The following is a 13,879-nucleotide window of genomic DNA, read 5'->3' as shown; positions in this document are numbered from 1 at the left end:
AATCATTGAATCATAGAGTCATTAAGGTTTGAAAGACCACTAAGATCAACTAGTTCAACCATCAACATATCAAATACCAAAAGGGAAGACACCAAAAGCATCTTCCAGCCTGGATGTGGCTCTGGGCAGCCTGGTCTGGTGGTTGGCAATCCTGCCCATGGCAGGGGCGTTGAAACTAGATGATCTTTGAGGTCCTTTTCAACCCAAGCCATTCTATGATTCTATGATCTCAGATACCTCCCTTGGAGGAGGCGGATGGAATCACCCCAGGGTGATTCCACACCTAGGGACTAGGACTGGGGCTGGTGGCATTTTCATGCTTTTAGCTGGTGGGTGCAGAGCTGCCTCTTGCCCCAGCTCCAAGGTGAGTGTTCCACAGGGAGCTCAGCCTGAACTGGATCCCCACTGCCTCTCCAGGAGGAGCCTGCAGGCCACCTTGAAGGGGTAAGCTGGAAGTCTCTGTATCCAGGAACAGATGGCTCCGTGCCCCTAAGTGGGGCAGTCCCCTGTCCTCCAAGGCAAACACAAGTGTGTCTTTGAATTCCCTCAGGTTGCATCTATCTTCCCTGCTCTGACGTGCTGTGGTGCTGTCATGTGCTGTTTTAGGAACCGGGACTGCTGCGTCGCTCCAGAGGAGACAGCACGAGACCCAAACAGGAAGGGGGTTGCCAGAAGAAGCCCCATGGAGATGCAGCATCTGTTCCATCTTTCTCTTTTTGCTCTTGTTTTAATCCTTCAGCTGAAACACTTGGGCAGCGAGATGCAGAATTCAGCTCAGTCTGTAATGTTTTCTGCAAATCCTCAACCTAACATCGCACCCTGAAACACTTCAGGCAGCATATATATTTCGTAGATCTTGCTTGGCACCAGGCTGTAGTCAGAAAGTATAGATTTAAAAGTAAAATATAGGTAGTATAAAGGCAGTATATTTGATATATTAAAGTATTTAATGCATTAAGAATACTTAGAATTCCCTGAGAAACACAGCTTTCTGAGCTGCAGTCCTGGTGGGCAGCAGCAAGCTCATTTTTCCCTCAGTGTCAGGCCTCAACTTCTCATCAGCAGCCTGTTCCCACTATATGTTTCTCTGTATGGTTCCTTACTTCCATTTTTTAAATGATGTCACATTGGAATTCTTATCCTCACCACATGCTTGTTATAAACATCATTTTCCCTAGCATAAAATCAAGCTAACAATATGACAAAACAATATTCGATAAATATCAGTTAGTAAGATTCATCAGTGGGCACAAAAGGCCATAAAACCGCAGCCTGTGCTCCTTGCCCTCCATTTAATTAATTTGGCCATGTATACAGCAGGCGTCCTCTACTGTGATATTAAGAAGTTTGGTATCCTCCAAACCCATTTCCACAGCTTACGCTTCTGCAGGTTGGTGAGCTTCATCCTGCTGGGAGATGCTCCAGAAGAAGTTGGGGACAAAATTAGGAATCACAGAATCACAGAATTGTAGGGGTTGGAAGGGACCTCTAGAGATCATCGAGTCCAACCCCCTGCCAAAGCAGGCTCCCTACACCATGTCACACAGGTAGGCGTCCAGGCGGGTCTTAAATATCTCCAGAGAAGGAGACTCCACCACCTCCCTGGGCAGCCTGTTCCAGTGCTCCATCACCCTCACTGTAAAGAAGTTCTTCCGCACATTCGTGCAGAACTTCCTATGCTGTACTTTCATCCCATTACCCCTAGTCCTGTCCCCACGCACTACTGAAAAGAGACCAGACTCACCACTATGGCTCCCACACCTCAGGTATTTATAAACCTGGATCAAGTCCCCTCTCAGCCTTCTTTTCTCAAGGCTAAACAGACCCAGTTCGCTAAGTCTCTCCTCATAGGGGAGATGCTCCAGGCCCTTCACCATCTTAGTGGCCCTCTGCTGGACTCTTTCCAAGAGATCCCTGTCTTTTTTGTACTGGGGAGCCCAGAACTGGATACAGTATTCCAGATGAGGCCTCACCAGGGCAGAGTAGAGGGGGAAAAGGAAGGTCCTCAGGAGTAGAGTAAATGCACAGCTGTATGTCGCCTACTCTCCGGCCTATTAATTCAGTCATGCCATGCCTGTACAAGAGAGTTACTTCAGTGTCCTTAGTACTTGGATTGATCCACCAAGATCTGTGAGCTTGTGCTATGGCTGAACAGAAATGGTTTGATGTTTTGGGGAATACTAAGGTATAATGGTTTTATGTGATTAAAACCCTCTATAAGAATCAAAAAGGAGAGCTGACTTCTGGTTGCATTTCTGCCTTCTTCCCTCTTCCTTCCCTTCAAACAAGTCGTCCCTCATGAGAAAAGCTCCAGCAAGGAAACCCAGAATTAATTTGAGAAACATACGGGGAATGAGAAAAAGGCCTAGTAATGGACATCGCATTAACCTGAGTGCTCAGCTCTACTATTACTGCAGTCATGATGTTAAGAAGCCATCAGCTGGTGCTGCTGTGCTCCCAGCAGTACCCTCTGGCAGGTGGGGGTTGGGGGTCATTTCCAGCATGGGAATGGTTGGGGGCAGCAAGCACTGTGTGCAGACAGTGCCATTATCCTCACCCACTTTGTTGCTTTGCTATTCTGGACAGAGCATGTTTTCCCTCTTTTTGGTGGCATTCAAGAAATGAGCTACCTGAGCACAGAGCACATCCATCGCTTTATTTTAACTCCATACAAATGTGACACCCCTGCTGTTTGGTATTCACTCTCTCTGTTGCTACACTTCTTAGTCTCTCTGCTCGTGTTGTCCTTATATTGATGCTGCACTGAACTCCTCCCCATCAACTACAGCAGTGAACACCTGTTCTCACATTAACTTTACGTGCTTGAATTCTTTGTGAGCATCTCTCCTGCCCTACAGCCCTGTTGTGTGCTGAGCCCTGATAGATAATACCTATGAAACCCGCAAAATAGCTTTGGGGATGAAATACAGAGGATGCTTCATCCAGATTTACTTGCTGTTCCCACCTGTCCCATCTGAATTTATTAAATATGTGCTTGTCTGTTGGGGAATACATTTATTAACCATCTGGGGGATCAAAAACAAAAAACAACAAAACACTCACGAAAAAAAAAACAAAACCCAAGCCTGTTTTATTCATCCATTATTCTTCTGGCTTCAACTGGTGGTAAATCAACAATCCTAAAAAAGAGTTGCATTTCTCTAAGTGAACAAAAATCCCTCTTGGGCATCGGCAACAGCAGAGTTACCCATCCTCCTGCAGCCCCATACAGCTGGTGCTGACCAGCTCCAGCACCCTCAGCCCTCTGGTTTTTCCTCTCATGCAGTAACTGGCGGAGAACACCTGCACTTGCAGCCCGCCCCTCACCTGCCCTATCCGCTCCCTGCCAGCAGCGCTGCACCAGCTGGGCGCCGCCTCCCCCCAGATGACTGCAGGAGGTTCTGGGGAGCAGCTGCGCTCCTGCTCCCCCTGCCGCAGCTGCAGCCCGTCCTGCCAACAAAGGGCGAGCAGCAAACTTGTCCTGGCATATGCTGCTGCGGTCGGTTTTGCTGCGGCTTTTGTTTGGATTTGTTTCCTGCAGAACAGCTCAGGTCCCTTTGCTTTCTCAGCGTTCAGTGAGCACTCTGCATTTAGCCGGCAGACACATTCGTATTTTGTCTCCGTAAGCACTCACTGTGATGCTAAGAGTCCTTGGGCTTGGGACACAGCAGCCCTGTCTCTGATGCAGATACCGCTTTGGTCCCACCCATCTTCCTGCCTGCCCATCCTTCACAGTGCAAGCAAACATCCCAGAGATGGCTACATCCCCCCTCTGCAGCTTCACCCCAAACATCACAGTGTCCCTGTTCAGCCTGGCTGGGTGCAGCTGTATATTTCATATAAGTGCATGCCCAGTGACTTGAGAGCCTCCCCTTCTAATTTTCTTCTAAACTTTGCCCTCACTGCTCAGCAAAGGCACACACACACAGAATCACAGAATCACAGAATGACCCGGGTTGGAAGGGACTTCAAGAATCATGTAGTTCCAACCCCCCTGCCTGGCAGGGCCACCAAACATACACATTTACTAGATCAGGTTGCCCAGGGCCCCGTCCAACCTGGTCTTGAACACCTCCAAGGACGGGGCATCCACAACCTCCCTGGGCAGCCTGTTCCCATTCCTGTTTGTAACTGTGTGATCCCTTTAAAGGCACAGTAAGCCGTGTCTGGGAACTACTTAGGTATCCCTTTTTTAGGAATTACTTGGGAGCTCCATATTCGGGTCTCATAGGCACATCTGCACTCTTCCTTGGGACATGGAAACCAATTCGTAGGTGCTCCCAGTTCACTCCCTGCACTCATGGTGCCCTTAGGCACATGGCTGTCCCTACACCAGGCAGGACATGCTTTGCAAGCAGCGCACCAGCCCAATTAACTCCAGGGTGTTGGGAGGCTCACGTGGTGGTAAAGCTCCCCGTGACTGCAGGTGAGAGCATCTGAAAGTACAGCCTCAAACCTTCCCACGTACACGAGTATTTTTTAAAGCACACAACCTCTTTTTCTAAACACACACAGTATTCAGAATGCAGATTATTGCTTCTTTCACATCTCTCTCCAAGCCCAAAGCGGGCGGGAGCACTTCCTTATTTCCGCAGATAAACGTGGCTCGTGCGTAGGAGCAGAACAGCACGGAAACACCTCGCACGGTGCTGTCACATGCAAGAATGCAAACGCAGCTTTGGTGCAAAACTCCTTTGTGCTGTGAGTGTGGAGGTAGCTGGTGTAGATGAGTGAGTTTCACAGGCAACTAAACGCACGTATATTAGGTGAGAACTCGTATGCTCAGGAGAGCGTTGCAGCGCTGCACTGCACACATCAGCAGCTGCAAAAATCGTAGATAATCGTTTAAAAGCAGGAATTGGAGATAATTATGTCCTTTTCTTAGGCTTTCTTACAGGGAAGTGAGCATTTTTCCTGCAAACTTTTCACTCTGTGCCTTTTATTTGGCGTATTCTGTGCATGACACCGGTCTTATTAACCTCTGCCTCCCGCACTTGCCCATCAAGTGCAATAAAATGGCTCCTCAACGTCCTTGGTCTGCAGGGAGTTTCCAGAAATGGCATCTGTGCTGACACTGAAATAATCTGCTGGCCGAGGCCAGTGTGCATTTATTGACGGGGCTGCCTGGCAGCAGTTCTGCGAGCTGCTCAGATCTTGTTTACTTAAATCCTTTTCCTTCCTCTCTTTATTTGAGAACACAGCACACCATGCAATGATGCTATCTGGTCGCGGTTTCACACACATGAGCTGGCTGGGGCCAGGGTGTGGAGGAGTCAGGGTACTCAGCACTGCCGGCACTCACTGCCTCCAAATGTAGCTTTCTTATTCTTCCTTCCTGGCTCTGGGCCCACAGCAGGGTCACCGTGAGAGCAGTTCTGCCCACCGCATGACTTCCATCAGCTTGCTGCTAATTACACTGGTTGAGGTTCTACCCCTTTCTCCTGGCACAAGAGTGGTGACACGCTGGCACAGGCTGCCCAGGGAGGCGATGGAATCACCATCCTTGGAGTTGTTCAAGAAACAAACAGATGTGGCACTGATGGGCATGACTAGTGGGCGTGGTGGGGATGGGTTGGCAGTTGGACTAGATAATCTTAGTGATCTTTTCTAACATTAATGATTCTGTAATTCTATGAGAGGGAGAGAGGGTCCTGTGGCAGAGATGGTGGCTCTTGCACAAGGAGAGGGACACAGCTGGTCTGAAGGGCAGGGATGAGATGAGAAGAAAATACAGTGAGTTATGGGCTGGCATATAGAATCATAAAATCATCAAGGTTGGAAAAGATGTCTAAGTTCAACCTAGTCCAACCATCGGCTCATGCCCACCATGCCCATTAACCTTGTCCTCCAGTGCCACATCTACCCTCTTCTTGAACATCCCAAGGAACAGTGACTCCACCACCTCCCCGGGCAGCCTGTTCCAGTGTCTCACCACTCTTCTGAGAGAAATTTGTCCTAATATGTAACCAGAGCCTCCTGTGGCACAACTTGAGGCCAACTTGAGGCCATTACCTCTCGTCCTATCTCTGTCATCTGGGAGAAGAGGCCAAGCTCCACCACACCATAGACTCCTTTCAGGTGGTTGTAGAGAGTGATAAGGTCTTCTCCCCTGAGCCTCCTCCATACTGAACAATCCAAGTTCCCTCAGCTGCTCCACACAAGCAATTGAGGAACACACAGGTAGTGTGAGGATGCAGCCCTAGGAAGGGCAGCACTGCCTGTTAGTAACACCCTGCACTCAAAACAAGAGCACTGATGAATGTGTCCATGCATTGGTACCAGTGTGAGAGAAGAGTGAGCAGTGCGCAGCCTTCCTATTTGAGTCCGTTGAGCTGGGAAACACAGAGTGCTCAATTTTACCCCACAAACCTCACCCCAGCCTGAAGAACACATTTCCAAACACCACTGTCTGCCCCTGAGTTATCCCATACAGAAATCAATGCAAACATGGGACAGAAAGCAGAGTTTGCCCAGATCCCACACAGACACTGCTAAGCTGTGAAACTCCCTGGCTCAGACACAACACATTGAGATAAATGTGGAGCTCTGGCTTTGAGTCTTTGATCTTCAGTTTGTTGAAGAGAGAAAAAGTTTAATAACAAACAGAAAAAGGTTAATAGCAAACAGCTGAAGGAGAAGCCACTGAGATAAATGTGGATCTGACCAGCATCAGCTTCTCTGGGGTGCAGGAACTGCCCTGCAGGTATTTTTGTGGGCAGATGGCACAAGCTTTCCACCTAACGCAGGCACATATTTTTCAGGGATGCTGAGGAAGGAGGCACAAAATGACCCGATGGGTACAGTGGGTGCTTGTGCTGCATGAAGAGGATTTTTCCATCTTACCCACAGTTTGAGCTTATACCCTGAGAAGTTACGTGGGACAGTGAGAAATGTACAAATATAACACGTGTACTTTCCCCCTCTGCTCTCACACCCTTTCTGTGTCTTCTTAGGGCTCAAATGAAACCTGTGCTCCTGCCACGGCCTACTGCCCATCAGTGTATCTGGGAGAAGGCAACCATCAGGTTTCAGTGCCCCCCAACACACAGAAACAGCAGGAAAGGCTTAGGGCTGAGGATGTGGTGGGGGACAGGAGACAGAGCTGCCCTGTTCTGGGCCTGGCACTCCCCACTGGTCCTGCTGGGGTGGAACAGGGCTGGGATCTGCATTGTGCTCTGGGTCTTGTGTCCCCATCTCTGTTAGTCACCAGATAGGCAGCACTGGCTGAAACAAAGAGGGAGTAAGAGCAGCTGCTGGAGGCTTTTCCAGAGAATAAATATTTCTATTATTTCCTATGCTGACTGGGAGCATTCACAGGCTGCGGAGGATGGGTCCTCCCTCAGCTGCCTCACTTATCTCAGCCGCTCTAGGTGGTGGCTGTGGCAAGCGGCACGCTCGCCAGATAACAGAGGCTCGGAGGGCTGCTGTCTTGCAGAGAAAGGGAGATGCTGACTCAGCTGCTGGAAAAATGAAGCAAAACATGCAAAAGGCACAAAAGTTTGCTCTCAGCCCGCTCTTGCCCAAAGAGGAGAAAATAAGGGAGGGTTTCTGCAAATAGGAAGACATTGAATTAACGGCGCATCCGCTGCCGAGGCAAGGGGAGAGGCTGGGTGCGCCAACAATGGAGCAAAACAAAACAACACAAAGGCAGGAAATGCACAAGTTCAGGTTCACACAGCACAGCTGGGGCAGGTACGGGAAGCCCTGCCCGCACAGTGCTGCTGCTCACCGGGCTTAGTCCATCAGGACCTTACGCTGCGTTAACAGGAGGGTCTTCACAGGCTCATTCCCTGGCAGAAACTGGTGTCATTAGATGCTGAGCAAGATGACGGAGAAACAACTGAGGGCACGAAGGAGAAAGCTGTGTAAAGCTTGGCTTGGTTAGCACATGTTTTTAGACTCAAAGATGAGATGATTCATATAGACTTCAAATCAAAATATATTTGGGAACCCAACTTCTCTCTGGTGACAGAGACAGGACCCAAGGGAATGGCATGGAGATGCGTCAGGGCAGGGTCACGTGAGGGTTAGGAAAAGATTCTTCACCAGAGGGCAGTGACATGGAACAGACTGCCCAGGACAGCGGACGTGGCCTCAAGCTGCTAGAGCTCAAGGAGCATTTGAACAGTGCTCTCAGACATAGGGTTTGGATTTTGGATGGTCCTGTGTGGAGACAGGAGTTGGACTTGATGATCCATGTGGGTTCCTTCCAACACGGAATATTCAACGATTCTGTGACCCAACCCAGCCACACGACCCAGCTACACAACCTGGAACCAAGATTTTCCTAAGTGCTGGGCTGAGGGGGGAAGCAGCACCACCAGCCTTCCCATGTCACTGAGCAAACCATGCTGATCTTCCTCCACAGTGCTTCCTGGGGACACAGGCTCACAGTTGGCAGGGTGGGGAGGACAGGATGGTTGCTGAATATCCCGAACCCATCAGGATCTGCTCCAGCAAAGTGGCATCTCCCTTGCTACCATGGAGGAGGACTGCAGCTTGCAGAGGCGAGCAAGGAAGGGCTGTGCTCCACCAGCCAGGCTCTTTTCCATTCTCTTGGCAAGGCCACTCCCGGTGTTTTGGATGGAGCTCACCACACAGCTTTTCTGCTGCCAGAGCAGCTGCGCTCATTAGCATGTAAAGGACAAGGAAACTGCAACTCCCAGTCTGCTTTAGGTGCAAAGCAGGAGATCAGAAAGCCACACGGAAGATGCACAAATCCCCTTGCATCCCAGACCCTTGCAGAGAGGCAGAAGGCAGCAATAATTTTTGACGTGCTGGCACTGTTTGCTGACGGTACCTTGACAGAAGGGAGCTGCCTGGCTCCCATTTGGCTCACGAGATGCTGTCTCAGGGAGAGATGAGAAGGAGCAGTCTGCAGACTGCTGGGCAGCCGCGATGCCTTATCTATCTAGTGGCAGTAAATCTCCTCGCAAATTTATAGTGCTATATAAAAGTTGAGAAAGAAGGAAGAGGCCACTGCTCTGTAAGGATAGGAAGTGGTGGGGAAAGGAGAAGAAGCGGGAGTAATTTGTGCAGTAGCCTGGAAAGAGTCCATGGGGAGTTTAAAAAGCAATTTTATTTTGGATGCTGAAATGAAGCAGTGAGCCACTGGCTGTTTGGCCGAGGGTGAAGCGGTCAAATGTCACAGCCCGGGAGGGGAGACAGCAGCTCTTCATCCCTCAGCCCTGGAGCGAGGTGTTCAGTGGAGGAGGGGAGATTACTACACCAGAGGAACACACAAACACAAAAGCAAACCAAACCAACAACAACAAAAAGAAAACAGGAAAGGAAAGCATGGATGGAAATTTCAGCATAAGGCCAAAGAGTGCGGCAGCAGTAACACACAGAGGCTGTAGTGTGGCTGGAGAAGGGAAGAGGATGCACAGGGGTGGAGGTGAGAGGAAAAGAGGGACGGGGATTATAAACCATTGTCAGCTTAATTTCATTTCCCAGGAAAATAAAACAAAAACTATTTGTAGGCACAAGGATGAGAACAAGGAGATGAGATTCAGCCAAGACTGGTTTGTCAAGAATATATTGCAGCAAAACAAATGAATTTCCTTGTGTGGTAAAGCAATAGTTTTCATGGATATACTTGAGGTTAGCAGGGCTTTTGACAAAGCCTTCCATAACATCCTCCTAAGTAAATTGGGGAAGCAAGCTCTAGCTTGAAGTTCTGCAATACAACTGAAAATCGGATTGGAAACTGTACAAAAGGATTTAGTTTATGGCTAAAATCAGATTCCACGAGGCCTCCCAGGACCTGATGTGAGCAGTACTTAGTGGGGAGCAGGGATCAAACCTTGAAATCTATTGAACGGCAGCATTCATGCTTAAGAAGACCTTGACTTGACGTGATGAAGAATTGCTCAAAGAGCCCAGTGGGATGCAGCACGGTGCTCACGGACCAGACCAGACCAACAAGCACAGCCAGTGCAGGACTGATGGGGCCAGTCTGAAAGGCACAAACCTCAGGGAATGGCCAAACCACAAATCAGTCTGAAGACCAAAGGACTGAGGGGGAACACAATTGTTGGCTTCCAGTGTGGAAAACTTTGCTGCAAAGGAGAAGGTATTATTGGGTTCATGGAGCATGGTAGTAACACCAATAGGCAAAAATTACAGCAAACAAGAATAAGTCAAAATGCAAGTAAAGAACGACATGGTTTGTGGGATTGTCGTCTCCCAAGATCCTTAGGAACAGTCAAACAAATAAAATCAGAAGAGTGCTTCACTCCCTTTTAGGGTGATGGACTTGTTAGATGTCCAAGTGCTGCTGTCAGGCCAAGGTCTTCTCTTTCAGTGGAACAGGAGAGAGAAGGATGAAGACAAAGCCAGAGCTCTGGGCAGCAGGGCCTGCGGAAGGTGCCCATCTGAAAGGCTTTTCCGTGTGTCACTAATTATTCAAATTTTTTAATGCAATCTGTCACAGCTGTCTGGCCCCCACCAGCCTAGTGCATATCGGAGGCACACAGCCAAAGTCTGTGGATATAATTTGGAGCTATGAAAAAAGCAGGCCTTCTGTTTTCGCCCAAATATACTGTGCTTTGCAAGGGTGACAATCCGCACAGCTTTCTCTGTATGCCCATCACTCTGTATTCACAAATGGCCGGAGGTTTGTGTCTTCACAAAGAGGCAAACATGCACTGATAAACTGGTGAAATACAGTGCTTCAGGATCGACCCTTCAGTCATAAATCAGGGCACACAATCCAATAATTTTAGAGGATAATGTAGGTTATTTTGTTTAGGGCCTCGACTCTCTAAGTTCAGAACCCAACGCGGGGATAACTTTTACTATTGGCTTAGATGTGGCCAACTTTCTGCCCTGAGATTCCAAACACCAAACACAGCCTCCATTAATGATATTTATGACACCCACTTTTATTAGCTGTTCCTCCACCAATGGTTCTATGAAATGCCTAAGCCATAGACTGGCCTTTAAAAATTGCACACAAACACGTGCAGGCTCCGGCATCCTTTCTGTGTACCCACAGGCTGTGCTGCCTACACACAGGCCAACGTGCTCTGTTATCTTCACGTTTTGCTTTGCTGACATTTATGAATGCCACTGCTGAGTTAAAGAAAATTTTATTGGGCTAAGAGAGCAGGAGATGGTGATGTTCATTACTGGTGTAACTCCTCATTTCATTCATCTAAGCCATAATTAATTTTCTAGCGCAGGTATAGACTGAGATTTAAAGCCATCCTCATGAAATAAATTAGCCCCTTTCCTCATCATATTTGGAGCTCCCTATTGTGAATGCACTCCAGGTGTAATAGAGAGGCAATTTATGAGAATGAAATCTCATCTGCGTGCTATTCCTTGCCCTCTCTCTGGTGATTTTATTATGCCAGGGCACCTCTTCCCATTTGTTTAGAGGGCAGGCTGCTTTTGTTATCCTAAGTTCAACAGGTTGTTTAGCATACACTGATGCATGGTGGGGCTGGAATGCACAGCTACCAACAACCAGAGTGTGCAGTTGAGGTCTGCGGTTGAGGGATATTTCAGCACATAGCATCTCAAAACCAAGGAAATCCTTAAAGCAGGACACACCATGGTCAAGGACTCAAATCTAAGCCCCAGATCAGTCCTGGTGGGAAGCTGGGCGCAGCAAGTTGGGTGCGTGAAGCGTGGTCTCATCCAGGTGCCAGCACAGCTCCCTGCACCTCAAGACCAGAGGGTGTCACAGATGGAAGCACGAAGAGGGGATGGATTGATCACTTTCACCCAAACTGCTGTGGCTGAATTCATTCAGATGCAAAGCCATCCCTGTGAAATGAATCTGCCCCTTTTCTCATCTTAGTTGGAGCTCCCTATGGTGGATATAATCATGGCAATGTGTGAAGAAAGCTGCAGACTTCTGGGGATGAGCATTCAGCTTTGAGGGAGCTCGGGAAAGCAGAAAGGAAGAGGAAAGGTTTTTACAAAGTATTGCAATGCAATGGCAATACACGGAAGCCCTGTGTGGGGACAGCCCATAGGAGAAAAGTTCCCACCTTTTGGTTGTGTCAGAAAACTCCAGTTCTGAACAGATCCCTGCTGGAGGGACAGAAGAGTTTTTTGCACACCACTGGTCCCAAAGACTTTCATTCTGGGAGGGCTCTGTTCTGGGAAAACCTCCACCCGCATCAGTGCCGAATCTATGATGCACAGTGACCACTGGGGCAATTGCACACAGACCTCAGATGAGACAAGGAAGACGTTCTGCTTTTTCAGTTTCAACTGAGTTGAAAATACAAAACGACGCAGGTTTTCCCTTTGGAAAGGGGAACTGCTTTTGGTTTTCCAGCAAGAGGGGACGTAGCTAATTAAAACAGTGCCTATCATCCTCACATCACATCCTCATCGCTGAACTTCTAACCTGACATAAATACATTGCATACTGTAACGTGTTTCTCCCAATTATTAACCTTGAACATGGCAACCTATAAATCATCAGCGAAACAGCTGGTGCTCAGCATCGCCCCAAAGGTGTACGATTACGATCACTTTATATATATCTTGGTATGCAGACATGAAAAATTCATTGAAGAGCTCGGTATCGTAAGGCTTATTGTAATGAATTTTCATAAAAACATAGATCATGCTTAAAATAGGTGTCCGCTCATTATCACGTCGCCATTTATATCTTCCAGAATTACGTGCGCGTGGCTTGGCTGATTTCTTAGAGTCAAATATGATTCCTAAGCCAATTTAGAGCAGTTTGCCGGTACTTCAGGGTGAGATTTTCATCTTTTGCTTTATGCCTTTCATTTCCATGAGGACCGGGACTCCAACTTGCGGAATATCAGATGGATTAAGGATTGTTCCCAGCTGGAGATCTCACCACAACACTTGGTGTTGCATCCGTCGCTGCCAGGATTTCAGCAACTGCCTTCAGCACTTAAGCTGTGGGGAAGATAACTGCAGTCACATGAGATCGGTGCCAGCAAACAAAGGAATGGTGTGACTGTAAACCAGTAACAAAAGCAAGGGAAATAAACATACCAGCAAACAGGATGTAAATCAGACCTTGAAAATGAGCTTGCACAAATCAATGGAGTAAAACTGTCAGGACGGGACTTTTAGGAACACAGGAGGCAGGAGGTCACCTGGAAATATTTTGGTCTTCAGGACAACATCCTCACCTTCCCAGCAGCCAAGCACATGCATGCAGTCTGCACCAGCTGGGCACACACTCTGATTTAAAGCTAAGCAGCACCTGTCCAGTGAGCACCAGAAGGTGACACATTCTCACCTACCCACACCTTGCAGGGATGCTCCAGCTGCCCGTGTGCGAGGCTGAGTGGCTGATAGCAGGTTATGAGAATCATGAGGGAGAGGCCCCATATTTTGCTACCAGTTCACACCACGAAACCATTCTTTCCTTACTGGCTACAGGAGGCTTTTGTCACTTTGGCTCCCTTCCCACCCTCCTCTGTCAGAAGACATCAATTTTGCCTGTGGTGGGACAGGGAGAGCTTTGTACCAGCACATTCAGCACCCTCTGGATTACAGGGAAGCAGACAGGGAAGCTTCTCCCACCACTGCTGCAGGCCCCCAGGCACCAGTGCAGCAGGCACAATGCACTGGTGCAAGCAGGGCTCCACCAGGCCCTCTTGCATCAGCCCTGTGCCAGAAGGGCACCATGGCCACCTGGAATGAGGGTGGTACATCACGGGATTCCTATGCAAATCTGGTTCTGTTTTCCTCCATGGTGACTTTTGTTTGCTGCAAGCAGCAGACACAATGACTTCTGCACGCAACCCCATTGCTCATTGGTCATCAGTGAGATCAGTGCAGATTTAATTTGCTTTAGCCTGCTCACAGCATATTCTGCATCACCTATCAGGAAGAGTGAAGATAAACATAAAGAAAAATCTTTCTCCACAAT

General features: G+C 48.4%; 1 long non-coding RNA gene across 1 annotated transcript; it reads right to left on the bottom strand.

Moving 5' to 3' along the window:
• Positions 1 to 12,213: 12,213 nt before the first annotated feature.
• On the bottom strand, positions 12,214 to 13,566 carry LOC107310174. The gene is made up of 3 exons (XR_001553510.2): positions 13,475 to 13,566; positions 12,994 to 13,097; positions 12,214 to 12,894 (listed from the first exon to the last, which is right to left on the bottom strand). It is a non-coding gene; the product is annotated as an uncharacterized LOC107310174 (long non-coding RNA).
• Between the last annotated feature and the right edge of the window lie 313 nt (positions 13,567 to 13,879).

Source organism: Coturnix japonica, chromosome 2 (assembly GCF_001577835.2).
Source record: "Coturnix japonica isolate 7356 chromosome 2, Coturnix japonica 2.1, whole genome shotgun sequence".
In the NCBI taxonomy this organism is placed as follows: Eukaryota; Metazoa; Chordata; class Aves; order Galliformes; family Phasianidae; genus Coturnix; species Coturnix japonica.
Note: the sequence above shows the minus strand (reverse complement) of the source record. Positions and strands in the feature narration are given on the sequence as shown.